The 18,075-nt window shown below is 43.5% G+C and overlaps 1 protein-coding gene across 1 annotated transcript in view; it reads right to left on the bottom strand.

The window, feature by feature from the left end:
- The window catches only part of Smyd3 (SET and MYND domain containing 3), a 550,757-nt gene that overhangs the window by 478,292 nt on the left and 54,390 nt on the right, over positions 1–18,075 (bottom strand). The gene's annotated exons all lie outside the window — the stretch shown is intronic.

The following is an 18,075-nucleotide window of genomic DNA, read 5'->3' on the forward strand; positions in this document are numbered from 1 at the left end:
AGGAGGAGGAGGAGGAGGAGGAGGAGGAGAAGCAGCAGCAGCAGCAGCTTGGGGTTCTGTTTGGAGCCATGACAACCTGAGTTTGGTTCCCAGGCCCCACAAGAGAAAACTGATTCCCCACAGGTTGTCCTCTGACCTCCACGTCCATGTCGTAGCTCAAGCACGCCCTGCCCTGGCACATATAAACATAAATAAATAAGTAAATGTGTTGAAGCCTGTCCCCCTAGCATGGCTGCAGCCATTTTGTTCCATGCCTGCCAGCTATTTCATATTGTTGCTGTAATATGCCTGCCAGTCATTGACACAGAAAAATGACTTGACTCAGAGCAGGGTCATGCTGACCACATACCCTGTTATATCCTGTACGTTATGAATTTGTTAATTTTAAGAAATCCCGTTGTGGGATTCACGTAAGACCCATAAAATTCGAGGTCAATATGAACTGTTCTGTCTAAAATAGCTTGAGCCAGGGCTGACCACCGGACAGCACTTCCAGCACCTGTGTATGAGCTCATTGTGGCTTTAGCCTTTATAAGCTGATATAGAAAAATGTTTAGGGTCATAGTCTCAGTCCCCAAATTCGGAGCTAGAGCCCTGATTGATCAGTCTTAAGGTGTGCTTTCAATAAACCATCCCTGTGTGACTGAGATGGGTATTCATGAGGTTTGTGGGGTGACTCCTAGACCCGAACAAATGATTAAATGTAATCTTTTACTTTTTCAAGGAAGGGCATTGTGTTTTGCAGACTAAGTATTCTATCTGTTCTCCGTATGACAGGGAAGGGCGGGGCGGCGGGGATAAACTCATATTAGCCTATTGGTCTTTCCTATCCAAGATTCATGGAAAAACCAGAACCCCATGTGCCAACACTAACTTTCTGCATACTGATAAAAGAGAGAAATGGCGGTTCTTCTCCAGAGTCATGGCCCACCATCCTGATGCCTATCCCTGAGGCAAGGCTCTGCCCTCTCCTGCCTAGTCTCTCTTCCCCAGGCCACGCAAGCTTGGCTCTGAGTCAGTGCCACCCTCAGCATGTCCCCGAAGAGGTACAAGAGGCTCCTGTTTGGCTGATCACCTTCATTCACTCGTGTCCTTACCCATCCAGCAGGCCCCTCCCATCTAGAATACATTTTCCTAAAGTTGCTGGTTTCCCATCAGCAACTCAGAGACAAGACACAGGACTCCTGTCTCATCCCTGGGACCTGTGTGGCATGGCCTTCTTTTCTCACCCACTCTGGTGGCACAGATCTGCACTGACTAATTATTTTTCCAAAATAAAATGTTAGAACCCTGCATACTTCATCTGTTCTCAATGATTTTTATCTATTTCAGCCAAAAAATAAGGCAGCCATTGGAAAATAAGATCCCAATATAAGTATACACTGAATGACAGCTCTTTACAGGCTTAAGCAGCACTAGGCAAGCCTGCCTATTGGTCAGCATTCCTTAAATAAGGAAGGGTGGTGAATAATAGCTGGTTTTAAATATTGCTATATACTAGATCTTTCTAATTGCCTAATAAAGACAGCTAATCAATTTATAGGCTGTAGAAATCAATACAGATAGAAGAGACAGCTTGTTCAATGTCACGTAGAGACCTTTCTCCCCCACTTGTCCCAGTGTTAGGATTGCAACCTCGGTCTGTCTAATTCCATTACTGTGTGCTGCATCTTGACAATAATTACTGTCACGTCTCTAATTACACACTAGAAGCTGTGCTAAATGTCGCGTTTGGTGGTCACGGTGGACTCCTGAGTCAGGCACCAGAAGAGTTCCCATTTTACAAATGAGAAAACTAAAGCTAGAGAAAGTCAGTGAGGGGAGTCCAAAATCACACAGAAAATAATATTAGATTGTATTTGTTCTGAGTCCTGGACCTATGCACTGAATCAGTAGAACGTATTCTCTGTTAGGACAGAAACTCACTAGACAAAAGCTGGGATAGGTGGCTAGTTTTCATGAACAAAGACTAGTGACAAGACTGCGGGTCTGTTCTGGGTGGCAGAGTGTAGTGGACAGTAGGGAGTATGAAGCTATAAAGACGCACAGACAAAGCAAAGCAAGATTTCAGTCCACAAATAATTTAAACTCAGTTTTTAAAAAAGCCATACCCAGTAACCCAAAGAATGAAATAACTTCTTCCACTGTGCTAATATAAATATTGAACATGAAAGGGTTAACAACTGACTCCTTGTTACTGCTATGTGAATAGAAAGGATCTGGGTGACATAAGACATGGAACCCAGGAACACACCCAGTTCTCGGAATAGCTGGAAATCATTTTCCCCCTGGCCCTCTCACCCCAGGGACAGTCAGAGACAAAGAGCTAGTGAATGCAAAATAGAACCCAGTCCTTCCCAGGACCACCTCTGTTGAAATAGCACATACCATCATCACGAGTCCAAGCAGCAGCAGGAGCCATCAGAACAATGGGGGAAAGCAAATGATGCTAAATGCGTCCCCGACTCACTGTTCGCTTGTCATGGCTCCATGTCACCAGGCTACAACAGCCGCACCCAGGACCGGCACCCCTTCATTTCAGTACACTATCCAATAAAGCACATGAGACTCAACACTTGGCATAAAATGGGATTTGCCTAGGATGATTTTGTCAGTTCTCTTGCCCTCCCTAACTTGACCGCTTCCTTATCACTTTGTGCCGTGTGTGTGTGTGTGTGTGTGTGTGTGTGTGTGTGTGTGTGTGTTAGTTTGAATAAACATGGCTCCCATAGGCCCATAGAGAGTAGATGTGGCCCTGTGGGAAGAAGTGTGTCAGTCTTTCTGCTGCCTGTGGATCAAGATGTAGAACTTTCTCCAGCACTATGTCTGCCTGCACACTGACATGCTTCCCAGGTGCAATTAAATGTTTCCCTTTATAGAGTTGCTGTGGTCATGGTGTCCACAGGGGAAAAAGCATAACTAAGACTGCATATGCACATGTGTACATGTGAAGAACATAACACACTTAAGGCCAGCAAGATGGCTCTTCAGGTAAAGGTACTTGCTGACAAGCCTGATAACCTGAGTTCCAACCCCAGAACCTACCTGATGGAAAAAGAGAACTGACCTCCACACGTTGTCCTCTGACCTGACCATGTACATGTACTGTGGTATGCACGCCCTCACGCCCACCCCATCACACCCCTGCTACACAACCACACACTAAATACATCATAAATACATAAATATATAAATGTATGTTTAAAAGAACATACATATTTAGATACATACATATCTAGATTCCACATAAAACATGCAACATTTGTGTGGCTTGGTTTGCTCTCAAATTCCATACATTTCCTGCAGAATGTCATAATTTCTTATTTACATTTGAATAAAATTCCACTGTGTAAATATGCCATAAGTATGTAGCAATACTCTCCGCACCCCCCCAACCAAAAGCAAACAAGCAAACAAACAAAACTTCAACTACAGAACTAGAAACCATCTCCTGAAGAGGACCACTAATATAACTGTATATTCTAGTTAAGCTTCTGCTCTCTTGAGTTCTCTCCCTATCCCCCACACACACCTACCTCTCTCCCTCCCCTATCTGTCTGTCTCTCTGTCTGTCTCTCTCTGTCTCTCCCTCTCTAACTTACATTCAAATCTTCATTCTTACTTGATTAATATTTGCTACTATTATTTTTATGCAGACCACATGAAAATCCACCCTATACATCAGGATAAGTTCTAAGAACTCCTTATTCATCAGCATGACTCACAAGCTGATGGTATCACAGTGCCACTGGGGAAAGGAAAAAATGCTAATACTACGTTCAGAAATTAAGAGGGGTATAAATAATTCATTTTTACACTGAAAGCCACAGAGGTGTCTCAAGTGAAGCTCAGTATCAGACCAAAGCCTAGAGATGAAGAGCTGTCACACACTACAACACAGACAAACTCAGGAGACAAGCTAAGGGAGGAAAGCTGAACACAAAGGGACAGATGTTGTATGATCTCATTAAAGATATCATTGTTGGTGAAATAACTGTTAATGGCATATTGAGAAGAAGCAGATTCCTCTGGAGACAAAACACTGCACAGAGAAAGGAATGGAGAAGTGAGGCTCAATGGTTTCAGCCTTTGTTCTGGGTGATGAAAACACTTTACAAACAGTGATTAGCCCAGTGTTATGGCTGGTGCGTGCCTGCTCTGCAGCCCAGAGTGACTTTGAGCTTGTGGTCCTCCTGCCTCAGCCTTTGGAGTAGCTGGGATTACAGACCTGCTGTAATCCCAGGAGTGGCCTGCATGTGCCTGCAATATCAATACTTAAGAGGCAAAGGCAGGGGGCTGGAGAGATGGCTCAGCGGTTGAGAGCACTGACTGCTCTTCCAGAGGTCCTGAGTTCGGATCCCAGCGACCACATGGTGGCTCACGGCCACCCTTGATGAGATTGGATGACCTATTCTGGTGTGTCCAGGGACAGTGACAGTGTACTCATAAATAAAATAAATAAATAAATCTAAAAAAAAAAAAAAGAGGCAAAGGCAGGTGGATCTTGAGTTCAGCCTGGGCTACATGGCCTGACCATGTCTCAAAACAAAAATAAAAACAGATAGTAGTGATCCTTGTACAGTGTTGTGAATATAGTCCACGCTGCTGTCTTGTACAATTAAAATGGTGAAATGGAAATGATACGATACATTACAACTCACATAAGAACTGGTAAGACGGTTCAGCAGGAAATCCACAGGTTTTCAACCCTGGTGAGCTGAGTTCAATAGCTAGGACTCACAGGGTGAAAGGACAGGAGTACTTCCCAAAAGTTGTCCTCTGATCTCCACACAGACACATAAAGACACACACGTACACCATGGGATGCACACACAGGCACACATGGTCATAAGCACACACATGCAAACTTATATACATATACTAAACAAACAATAAAATTTCATGTCATTGAGATGAGAACTTTATATATTTTTATTTATTTTATTTTTATGTGTATAGGTGGTTTGCCTGTATGTATGCCTGTGCAGCATCTGCACACCTAGTGCCTGAAAACACCAGAAGAGGACCTCCTATTGTATGGAACTGGAGTTCCAGATGGTTGTAAGCCGTCGTGTGGATGCTGAGAATCAAACCTGGGTCCTTTGGAAGAGCAGCTAGTGCTCCCAACTGCTGAGCCATCTCTCCAGCTCGATATATTTTTTTCTTCAATGCCTCAAATAAGTAACTGTGGTTTTGCAGCCGTGAACCAACCCACAAAGCTATTCTACAGCAGACCTTCTACCCAGGAGAAAGTCCTGATGGTTACTTACTCAGGGTTGATCAGATGTTCAAGACCTGTGAGGTAGATAACCATACACAGATGGATGGGAAAGTGAGCACCATTGGAGAAAGTGTCTGTCGGAAGACTTCGTATAGCCTGGAGGGGAACGCTAAGGTGAACTCTTCCAAGATTATTATCTTTCAGTGATTAAGAGGGAAAGAAATGGGCTGGCAGAGAGGCTCTGCTGAAGATGCACAGGGAGAGGAGCACAGCTCACCCTGAGATGCTGTGTTGCTCCTAAAAGCCCTCCAGTTGCCCATTCCTTTAACCTTTGCAGATTCACTTCCTCCATGAGGAGACAGGCAGCACGGACCATTGATGGGTCAATTCAGAGTTTCCCACACAGAGGCCAGTCTGTGTGCCCACAGGGACTGAAAGAAACGTTACCCCAGACTTTTTCCTGGCACAGATGGACTCAGCATGCCAGGGACCACGGGAGCCATGAGACTGAAACAGTAAGGTATTATGAACAGCTGGCAGAGAACGATGCCAACTGGATGCCTGCAGCTACTTCTCTCCTAAAGAATGGGTGAGAGGGTGTGGCTTTATGTTAATTTGACAGATGCTAGAGTCATCTGAGAGGAGGGAGCCTCAGTGGAGAAAATGCCTCCATAAGATAGAGCTGTAGGCTAGCCTGTGGGGCATCTTCTTCTTAATTAGTTATTAACAGGGGAGGGCCTGTCCCACTGTGGGCGCTGGTCCTGGGCTCTATAAGAAAGCATGCTGAGCAAGCCAAGGGGAGCAAGCCAGTAAGTGGCTCCACGGCCTCTGCATCAGCTCTGGCTTCAGGTTCCTGGCCTGTTTTGAGTCACTGTTCTGACTTCCTTCAATGATGTGGAAGCATAAGCAAACAAACCCCTCCCACCCCAAGTGGTTTTATCACAGCAACAGAAGCCCTAAGACAGAAACAAAGGGGCAGAAACAGAAGAACTAAAACCACAAGGAGAGGTTATAAAAATCTAATTCTAGAAATGCCTTGACTAAAAAGAGACCTATTTCAAACTGTCTCTTTCTGGTAAGGATTCATGGTGTCCTAAGACTCTGAAAGCAAAGAACATAAGGATGGAGGCAGGCCTTGAGGAAATGCTACCGATCTACTGCAAGAACAATGACTGCCCAGACCCTAAAGGCCTGCCTGACTCCAGGCACCTGGGAACCAACCCCTCTGACTTCTCTTCACCCCAGGAACATAGTCAGAGAGCGTCAGAGAGCACCAGACACATTGAGCATAAGAGCACAGAACCATACTCAAAACTGGAGAGAGAGGCTGTACGATAAAACCCATCACTGAACAGGGGAGCCAGGCTTAAAATCCCAAGGAAAAGGACAGGAAGCCAGGACTTCCCCAAACCCATCACTGCAGGCCTACAGAATGTGACTGCATGGCTCCTGAGTAATGAAATGTGGATACTCAGAATTTAGGTGAGCTAAGTATAAACTCACTTCAAATGTTTTAAAGTTTAATAGAAGCCAAGCATGGTGGTGCATGCTGTTAATGCAGAGACAGAGGCAGAGGCAAAGGCAGGTAAATCCCCTATGAGTTCTAAGCCAGCCAGGAGTACATAGTGAGACCCTGTCTAAAGAAATTAAAATTAGCCGGGCTGTGGTGGTGCACGCCTTTAATCCCAGCACTTGGGAGGCAGAGACAGACGGACTTCTGAGTTCGAGGCCAGCCTGGTCTACAGAGTGAGTTCCAGGACAGCCAGGGCTACACAGAGAAACCCTGTCTCGAAGAAAAAAAAAAAAAAGAAAGAAATTAAAAGTAAATAAGCCAGGCCCGGTGGCACATGACTGCAATCCCAATACTCAGGGGCTGAGGCAAGAAGACTGTACATTCATGGACAGGCTATACTGCAGACTGAGTTCAAGGCCAGCCAGAGCAAAATGAGATCCTATACCCAAAAAGGAGGAGAAAATGTAAAATATGTCAGTAACTATTATACTAACTATATGTTGAGGCAATCTTTTTGACATTAGTTTTTATGTTTAAAACATAAAAATGTATTTAGCCTGGTTATTTTTATTTTGTTACTCCCCCCAAAAAAACAAACAAACAAACAAAAAAAGTTACATGGACAAAGAACAAGAGAATAACAGTGAGCAAGGTATCACATTCCTGTAATCCCATCATTTGGAGGTAAAGGGAGAAAGAACAAGGAATTCAAGGTCAGACGGGACTACATGAGACCATTTCAAGCAAAGAAAGAAGATACTAGCCAAGTTCATCAAAAGACAGAACAAAAACAGAAGTGAAAACATCCCTGGGTTATGGATGAGCTGAAAGCACCTGACTGAACTAAAGGATGGGGTCGGATGTACACACAGGGTCAGAAAAAGACACAGGGAGAAAATGCCTTTATCTGAGACAAAGTTAACTGGCGGAAGAGTCTTCAGGTTGATAAAATAAAATCTGATTTAAAGGTATGCAAGTAGCCAAGCGGTGGTGGCACATGGCTTCAATCCCAGCACTCGGGAGGCAGAGGCAAGTGGATTTCTGGTTTATGGAGTCAGTTCCAGGATGGCCAGGGATACACAGAGAAAACCTGACTCAAAAAAAGGAGGAGGAGGGGGAAGGGAAGGGGAGGAAGAAGAAAAGGAAGAAAGGGAGGAAGAGAGAAAGATTGAGAGAGACTGACAGACAGAGAGAGGGAGGGAGAGAGAGAGAGAGAAAGAGAGGGAGAGAGGGAAAGAGAGAGAGAATGTACAAGTAAATTAACACTTTGGCCTAACCTATACCAGAAGATGCCTTTTAAGGTTTCTGTTACATAAATTATCTCCAGTTTGGCCACAATCTGCCAAGCAACCAAATTCAACCTCAGAATCTTAGCTTCACCTAATCACGCTTTACCTACAAAGGACTTTACTTTATCATAAAATGAGCCATTAAAACACTCAAACATTTCCTTCCTTATAGCATCTGATAAAATCCAAATCTTAAACTCATGTCTCTGGCTATATTCCAGGAGAGAACTCATAGTCCGGCAGCCCAACATACACACATTTTTTTTAACCTCAGTAGATAAATGCAGATGAGCCCGACAGTGAAAATCGAAGTCACATTGAACTCGGATGGGACCACTGCACACACAGGAAAGGCCTGCCCCTGCAGCTCTCTCCCCGAGGACACCTCCCTCTATTGCCAGCATGTGTGCAGTGGCGCTATCAGTTACGTGTGCCTGATGCACAGACTGACACACGTTCTAATTACATCCATTCTTTTCTTTTAATTACTCTAGAGGGCGATTACATATTTAACTTGGCTATCTTTTTAAAAAATTATGTTGCTTTAGTGGAAGTGTTTCAGACACTTATGCCACTGCACATCAATTACAAAGTTAATCATTATGCTTGTTCTCACAAAAAGATTCCACAGGAAGTAAGCAGGTGGGAGTGTTTGGCTCCTTCTGAAAAGTTAATTAGAGCGTACCATCAGTAGAGTGATCATTCCAGAAATAAGTATATCACAAACCCAAACCATGTAATTCACATACTGTCCAGACAAAGGATGGGGCTCTGTTTAATGAGTTTATTCATATTCACTTTGAAAGAAGGCTTTCTGTTCACTGTGTCACATGTAGCTTTGGTGTGAGGCAAGGCAACTTTTCTTCAAATATTTCCAAGGGCCAGAAGGCAAACGAAATCATAATCTGTGACTAAGAAAGCTCAAAATTAGCTCTGATACCTAACAAATTAAACTCTAAATGAGGAGAGTTTTAGACAACAGAATGCAAGGTGTTAGCAGTCTGCGAGTAAACTGTACACTGGAGACTCTATTGCCCTCATCACAGATTCATTAAATAAATCAGATTCATGCTGATTTATTCCTACAGTTAGGTACTCCGCTCTGTCTGAAAAATGTAACCTCATAATGGCTGTGTGTATGCAGAGGTGTCATTGGTGGCGCATGGCACTTGAGGCGACTTGCAGACAGCACTCTGACCTCCTGAGTAGCAGTGGCTTTCCTGTTACTCATTTCATTCTTCTACTCACAGCCATAATCCTATTGGGATGTCTTAAAATAGTAATTCTGATTTTCCAAACAGTTCTTCTTTCGTGATAACTTGCACTCCCCCACATTTTAAATGAGATAAAGTAAATGAGGTAGACCACGCAAGATCTGTCAGAAAGCAGGCATTTAATAACCACCGATGGGCTCTGGACTCAACCCAAGCCCTTTAAACATCAAAACATTGAGAAGGTTCGCCTCCAACATCCAATTCAATAAGCACTGTAGCGGGAGCTTAAGGGCAGACAGGACACGGAGGATCCAGAGAGGGGGAAAGGAAGAGTGGCGGCTTCCCTGCACAACTGCAGATGAGACTCCAGAGTGATGTAAAAGATGCCTCAGCTCTGCCTTTCATGTGCTCCCTGCTCAGTCTGCTGATCAGAAAGGAGGACACTTGATTTCCCTGTACCTCCCAGCACCCCTGCTCTGCAGGCAGCCAGGTCTTTTACAATAACCTCGCCATGATCCTTCATCATAACATTCAGCTTTAAAAAAACATTCTAAGCCGGGCCGTGGTGGCGCATGCCTTTAGTCCCAGCACTCGGGAGGCAGAGGCAGGCAGATTTCTGAGTTTGAGGCCAGCCTGGTCTACAGAGTGAGTTCCAGGACAGCCAGGACTACACAGAGAAACTCTGTCTCGAAAAAAAAAAAAAAAATCATTCTATAATCAATCTTTCCTTGATAAGTTTCCAGTGTTCAGGTTGCCCACAAAATTATTTCCTAATGTGATAACGAACAACCAAGACAAGAGAGAAAAGCTAACTCCAGTTTTTGGGCCCAAACATGATTCTTTCTACCTAGGTCAATGTGATAAGCTTCATGTGCATTTGTGATTATCTGCAAACATTCCCATGCAGGAACATTTGCAAAGATGTCATAAATGTCACCCCCGAGGCTCAAGCCTTTAGAAGACTCTGGGGTGGTATTATCTGGAGGTAGCAGAACCTTTAAGAAGTGAGGCATCGTATGAGAACATGCTCTGCAAGGCAGTTCCTGGTCCTGACCCACTTCTCTTTTTGCTCTCCAGCTGTGAAGTGTGCAGTTTTACTCAGTATCTGCTCCCATCCCGACATGATGTCACCATAGGTGCAAGGTACAGGGGCGACCCATCACAGCACAGAGCTTCCTTCCAAGGCTGTAAGCCAACAGAGACCTTTCTCTTACAAGCTGCAGAGCTCAGGTACTTCCTCTAGGCACAAGGTCTCTGACACAGCATCATTTTTTTACAGAGGATCCCCGAGTCTCAAAAAATTACTTTTATGAATAAAACTATGGGACAGCAGAGCCTGATGACATAGGTCTGAAATCTCAGTGGCTCTGCAGGCTGAAGCGTCAGTTCAAACTTCCGGGCCGGCCTGAGCAACTTAATAAGACACTCTGTCAGAATCATAAATGAAAAGAGGACTGGAGAGCTAGGTACTGCCAAAGTAACCGACGGGCTCGTGCAGAAGTCCAGTCCAATCCCCAGTGCTGTTAAAATAATATTAAATGGGAATAAGGGTGGAGGGGATAAAAAGGGAGAATAAATAAGAGAGATGTATAATGGCATACATGTATACATACATACATACATACATACATACATACATACATGTGTGTACAAATACCATAATAAAACCCATTACTTTGTATGCTAATTCTTTTTAAAAATTAATTTAAATGATGGCAGAAGGAATAACAACTGCCGAGAGGACACGGAAGCAGATCGGCAGTTTTAAATGAGGGTCTTCTATTTGTTCCTCAACGTTTCCTTGGCTACAGACACGTGCTAAGTGCAGAGGCATTCTAGAGTCACTCTAATACTAGATAAGGCACACCGAGGACGGAGAGCCACAACTCAAGTGAGGAAAACCAGCAGAAACTGGGGAATGCCAGCTGGCCTGCCTGGAACGCAGGGGAAGGGAGCTGTGGGGAGGGAAGGATATAAATGACAGAATTCTCCATGCAAAGCATGAACAGATGGAGAAAACACAGTTGTCGAAACTGCTCGAACTGCAGCACCACAGGGCACTGATTTCCCGTCAAGATTCTCCTTTTCTTCATTCCCTTTTTTTCCCCTGCATTCTCTGAAGAACTGAAAATTGGTGACAGAAAACTAAGTCCCTAAGTCTGGGCACCATGGGGCTTAGCTTGGTGCTTGCAGCACCGCTGCTGCTCGACATCTTGAATCAATAAAGAAAGTAAGGCTTAGCCGGGCGGTGGTGGTGCACGCCTTTAATCCCAGCACTTGGGAGGCAGAGGCAGGTGGATTTCTGAGTTCGAGGCCAGCCTGGTCTACAGAGTGAGTTCTGGGACAGCCAGAACTACACAGAGAAACCCTGTCTCGAAAAACCAAAAAAAAAAAAAAAAAAAAAGAAAGTAAGGCTTAGACGTAATAGTAAGCTTTCTTTTCAAAGTCCTTAAAACTAGAAGAGTTTAGTAAATAATAGTTACGTGTTCCAATATCTTTTATTCACCCAAAAAGGAAAAGTCTAAATATTTTAGGTCAAAATCTAGACATGAAACACTAAGAATGCTATAAAAAAGAGTGAGGTCAAAAAGTAATTTGATCTTATAAAATACACAGAAGCTACCCCAGAAACCTGAGGCAGGGGCTTTGTCTTTTACAGACCATTGCAGGCTGCAATTTTTTTAGTCTAAATTTGTTTCCTCTAAATTTCATTTTTAAATCATTTTAAATATATATAAAAGTTGCAATAGAAAAAGGAATTCTTTGGCCAGTTTTCCCTAACACCATCTTAACCATAATCAAAACCAAGAAACAACTTTAATGCAATTTCACCCACTGGAGGCTTTACTCCGATTTCATCCAAATTAACTGTTTCAGTAACATCATTGTTTTTTTCCCAAGGTTCAATGATGTATTTCCATTTCCTTAGCCTCATCCAGTCTGTGACAATCCCAAAGTTTTTACTTGTCTTTTAAAGTGCACATGTGGAGGTTACAGGACAACTTTCCTGTCATCTGTCTTCTTGGGACAAGATCTCCCTTGTCTCTGAACATCACATGCTAGGCTAACTGGCCCATGAGCTTCTGCCAATTCTTCTGTCTTCTCTTCCCATCTCACTAAAGGATGCTGGGCTCACACATGCACAGCCCCACATTCAGCATTTCATGTGAGTTCTGGGGATCAAATTCAGGTCATCTGACTTGTGCAACATGAACTTTTACTCCCCGAGCCACCTTCCAGGTTCTACCATGCAATGCTTCTGAAGAGTAATAGTGAGTTATTTGGGGCAGACGTGATGTTTTCTCAGCATCAGAGTATGAGGTTGTATACCTGGGCAGCAACACCACAAAGCGATGTCTCTGCTCTTGGTTAAGATATCTGCCAGCTCTCTCTACTGCAAAGGTAGTATCTTGGGAGAAAGATGTTGAAATTCTGCAAATCCCTGTTTTCTCAAACTCTCAGGATTGAGCTCCACTGTAACGATTAGCTGGTACCTTAACTGCGATTTATTATTCCCCAAACTCTTCTGTACTTATTAGCTGAAACTTTTCTGGATGCTGCCCTACATAAATCATTCAATTATCTATTTCTCCTTAATTTTAAAAAACCATTTATTTGTTTGTTTTATGTGCATGGTGTTTGGTCGGTTTCCCCGATGTCAACATCTTAATCATAATGAAGCAGGAGAAACAACACTGTGCACTGAGTCTGTTTGCCTTCTCCAGGGTGATCTTCTTTAGTACTGTAGTCTTCCACTCACACTCTTGTTAAACTCACTGATTCTGTGTATCATCAGCTCTGATACTGTGTATCATCAGCTCTGATACTGTGTATCATCAGCTCTGATGCTGAGTGTCAGCTCTTGGATGCTCTCCCCACTCGAGAGGATTTACTTTGTTTCTGCTCTTTCTCCTTTTCACATTTTTCATCAGTTTTACTAACTTGATTTCAAGTTCATTAGGCCTGTCCTGGGGCTTTGCTCCTGTGTTTTCTATTCTTTATAGGTCTTAGCATTCTGCTGAAATTGTCCATCTCCTTAAGCCACTTTCCTCCCTGGTTAACATTTTCAATGCAGTACTCACAGTAACTACATTTTATTATTTCTAATCCCTGTTGATTGCGTTGTCTCTTGAGACATGAGCCATCACATGTCTTCTATTCTGTCCAAAATTTGGCATCTTGCAAAGGAAATTAGATTTAAGGTAATGGTTTTTAATACCTAGAAATAGATACTCACCCACCTTTGGTTGGGATTGAGCAGGCTGCTGGTTTGGTATGAAATTTAGTACAGTCAACATACACAATCTTTAATTCTTCTGGGGTGATCTGCCTTAAGAGTGAGGATGTGTTTGTGGTGGCTTTTCTCAGCATCTGCTGCACTTGGTGTAGTCTAAGGAATCTTCCCACCTCTAAACAGCACCAGGCCTGACACGCAGTACGCCAGGCCTGACACGCAATACTCCAGGCCTGACACGCAGTACTCGCTGCTCTGGAAATGGTGATGTTCTGATTGAGCATCAGTTCTAGACAGTCACTCTCTCCCTTGGGACCAGGGATGTGCCTTCTCCACACTTCTGTCGATCCCCAGTGTAGCTCTGGGCTCCCATCCTCCCTTCGGGATATGTTTGCCTTTACCCCCCTCTTGCAGGCTCATGGGTTTGTACATGTACCCTAAAGGAAAGAGTGATTCTTGATTTTTCCTTAATGGGGATGGAACTCACATCACTCCCTATGCATGTTAGGTACAAGCTCCACCTGACTGACCCCTAAGCCACTCACCATCTTCTCATCTACCTCCTTTCAGTAGAGGACAAGATACAAAAGGGGAGTCTTGGTCAAGTTCCTTGTCACATCTGCAGCAGCTGTTTCCCTTCCCCATGTACCACCAAAGGAATTGCTTGCTTGGGGATCATCTGGGAATTAATGGAGAAAGGGCCTATGTTTAGGTGTTGACTACCCACTGCCACCTCTGGGGACTCCATGTCCTCCTGAAAGTCCACAGTCAGCAGCTATTCCAAATTCCATTACCATCAGAATTCTGAGCAGTGTCTTCCTGTGGTAAGCAAGCCTGGGTAAGCAAGCTCTCTCATCCATGCTTGCAGACCTGTCTCCTCTTAGGCTCTGGCTCCTGGCTGCCCTGTAATCGGTGCTCTCTGGAGTTCAAACACAGTAATGCATGGTTTAAGTTGTGCAGATTTTTGTTGCCATGTGTTAAGGTCAGAGGTTATGCTCATTTTGTATCAGAATTTGGTCTCTACTAGTGCCTGAACTTGTTTATTAAAAGGCGAGCCTCGTTAGGAAGTCAACTTAAAAGGACCATTCCGAATTAAAATATTCTAACATAGTTTTGAATCTTCAAACCTAATGAGAGAATTTGGGTTGTTATTATTTGTGATTTATTTTTCTAGCTGTTGATAAATCATCAAGAAAGGCCTCATTATTCCTCTAACAATAAATTCAAAACCAAATTGCAATAATGCATTTAAACATAAACTATACTAAGAACTCAGCCTAATAAAAACCATGTAGCAGCCGAGAATGATTTCTAAGAGCACTGGCTTCATGTTTGCCAGCGTGCTCTCAAAGCATCAGTTCATGGTCCCCAGAATTTTGCTTTACAAAATATTTTCTTGAATCTCTTGGGAGATTACTACAGGGTTAAAAATTGTCTTAAGATCAAAGATCAAATAGCTAGGAAAAAGAAAGACCCTGTAATTCTCTATGGCTGCCCATTGATCTTTCCCATCTGCTGTGCAAGAGAGGAGGTGTGTCTTAAGTTTGAAAACAGAAAACCTTTTTTAACTAGAAATGTCAGTGAACTGGCAAATGTTCAGAGGGAATTCTTCTGTAAGAGATTCAACTCCTTTTTGCCAAAATATAAATGATGTCAACAAAAGAAAAATATAATCTAGTTAGTAGAGTACTGTCTTTTATTTCTATCTTTCTTCTGCAAACGCATTGCAGGATCAAATTTCTATATGAAACCCCACATAGTAAATAAGTTTTCAACCATCAAGACACTATGAGCACAAGCTTTCGAGTGACTGATGAGAGACAGCTGGAGTAAGAGTCCGAGAGGGGCAGTTAATTCGGCTCAGCCTCCCAGTACATGCCCTCAGCATCCTGGCCTCTCCCTCACATAAAAGCCCAGAAACAGTCCTACCTACAGCTGAACCTTGGAAACAACTGAGGAACTCCCCCACGAGGCAAATGAGGTGGCAGCGTTTTTGGAACAGATTAAATGTTTTTGTCTCTTTAAACAAATGCACACCAACAATTACGGCCACTGGTGACCCTCGGTGCATTCTGGAACGCAGTCTTTTTCCTCTCCTTAATGTGCTGCTGGCGGCTCTCCCTTCTCACAATTACTGAGTCATACAGCTAATTACATGAGTGCTGTGGTATGTAAATGAAGCTTTAACAAAGTTGTATAAGAAAAAAGACAATCCAGCAAGATGGGTAAACACACAGGCTGCCGAGCCTGACGACCTGAGTTCAATCCCCAGAAACCCACGTGGTAGGAGCAGCAACCAATGCCTACAAACTGTCCTCTGACCTCCACACGTGTGCTGTGTGATAGACAGACAGACAGACAGAGTCACCAAATCTATTATTGCTGAATTAATGAGTAAATTCCATGAGAATTCACACTGTCCTTCCGAATACAGACGTGAATGCTCTAATATACAGATTGGTCTTTGTATGCACATGCCGAAGAACCCATCAAATCCCTAGTTTAATCCCCACAGGAAAATTCAGTCAAAAGAACACATCCAAGACCTAAAGTTAAACAGACAACTCTTAGAAGGAAATTCAGTACAAATCTTCAAAACCTTGGGTTAAATAGTAATTTTGGATGTTTGGTTTTTTTTAACTTTTGTTTTTTGAAAAGGATTCACTACATAGCCAGAGCTGGCCTAGAACTTGTGACCCTCTGTGTGCCTCCAGATGCTTGGATTACAGGCAAGCATCACTACTCCTAAAAATACTTTTCCTTAAATCCAATACCAAGAATACAAATAATATATATTTTTAAAGATAAAACCAATCATCAAATGTAAATGTTTCTGAATCAAAGTGCACATTAATGAGAAAGCAAGCTGGGCATGGTGGTGCACACTTCTGGAATCCTAGCCACTTAGAGACTGAGGCAGGAAAACCACTTGAGCCTAAGAGCCTGAAACCAGCCCAGCAAGCCCAGCGGTGGATCGGTGACTTGCTGCAAGGCCCAGCGAGGCAAGCCTTGCAACTGCAACCGCAAAACAGAAACAAAAAAGAAAAAGGAAAGAAGGAAAACTATAAAAGCCACTTGTGGGTCAGCGGGAAAAGCACTTGCCTCGAAGGCTAAGGATCTGAGTTCAATCCCTGGGACCACCAGATGGTGGGGAGAGAGAGCTGAGCGCTGTAAGGTGTCATGTTGTGTGTGTATACACACAATAAATGATGTAAAGCTTTTAAAAAGATGCTCAATAGTTTTTGTCACTAGGAAAAACATAAATCAACTTCAGAATGAGATAAAACTTCAATCCTAACTAGGACGGCTATAATCATCATGGACCTGAGTGTTGGTGAGAACTTGGAGATACTGGAAGCTCTGATACTGATGAGGTGACGTGTAGTTACTGTAGGAAACAGTTGGGCACCTTCTCAATCAGACACTGCAGTTCCATTCCTAGTTGCATAGTTAACAGAAACAAAAAGACATCTACAAAAAACTTAGCTCCTGGCAACATAATTCCTAATAGATGGGGGGTGGGTACTCAAATGTCCATCAACCGACAAATGTGTGGCAGAGTGTAGTGCCCAGGCAATGATGCAGCATCCAGACAGAAGAGGAAGGAACTTAATACAGACTACTACAGCAACCAATATGGAAATTACTGTTCTAGATAAAAGAGCCAAGATGGGCTTGGGGCACATGCCTGCAGTGAGAGGTAGAGGTAGGAGGGCCTTGAGTTCAAGGCCAGCCTGGGCTACATAGCAAGTTCTAGACCAACCTGGATGACATTAGGAAGAATCTGGAAAAGGATAAAAGGAAGGGAGGAAGGGAAGGGAGAAGGGATGGTGGGAAGAAGGGAAGGAGGGAGGGACAGAGGGAGAGAAGGAGGGAGGGTGGGAAGAAGGGAAGGAAGGAGGGACAGAGGGAGAGAAGGAGGGAGGGTGGGAGGAAGGGAAGGAAGGAGGGACAGAGGGAGAGAAGGAGGGAGGGTGGGAAGAAGGGAAGGAGGGAGGGACAGAGGGAGAGAAGGAAGGAGGGTGGGAGGAAGGGAAGGAAGGAATAATCAATAGAGATAGGAAACAGCTTTGTAATTTTCAAAGCACAAGGAAAGAAAACTGGAGAGGTACAGGACTCTAGAGCAGTGGTTCTCAACATTCCTCATGCTGGGACCCTTAATACCATTTCTCATGTTGTGGTGACCAGGCAGAAATTATTTTGTTGCTACTTCACAACTGTAGTTTTCTAGCTGTTATGAATCATAATGTAAACATCTGTGTTTTCTGATTGTCTTAGGCAACTCCCTTTCTTTCTTTCCTTCCTTCTTTCTTTCTTTTTTTTTTTTTTTTTTTTTTTTTTGTTTTTCGAGACAGGATTTCTCTGCCTCCCAAGTGCTGGGATTAAAGGCGTGCGCCACCACCAGGCAGCTGGTTGAGAACCATTACTCTGAGGCGTGCTGGAGATGCCCCAGAGTTGCTAGTGCAACTTCTCGAATTACATAAATTTTATCAAAACCTTTTTCTTACTGTGGGAAAAAAAATGGAGGAATGATAAAGAGTAGCCAGGATCACAGTAAGCATGGAACACGTGAGAGAAGACGAGGTGTGAGCATGGAACACGTG

The sequence above is a fragment of the Grammomys surdaster genome, unplaced genomic scaffold (genome assembly GCF_004785775.1).
Source record: "Grammomys surdaster isolate TR1022 unplaced genomic scaffold, NIH_TR_1.0 126051, whole genome shotgun sequence".
Lineage (NCBI taxonomy): Eukaryota > Metazoa > Chordata > Mammalia > Rodentia > Muridae > Grammomys > Grammomys surdaster.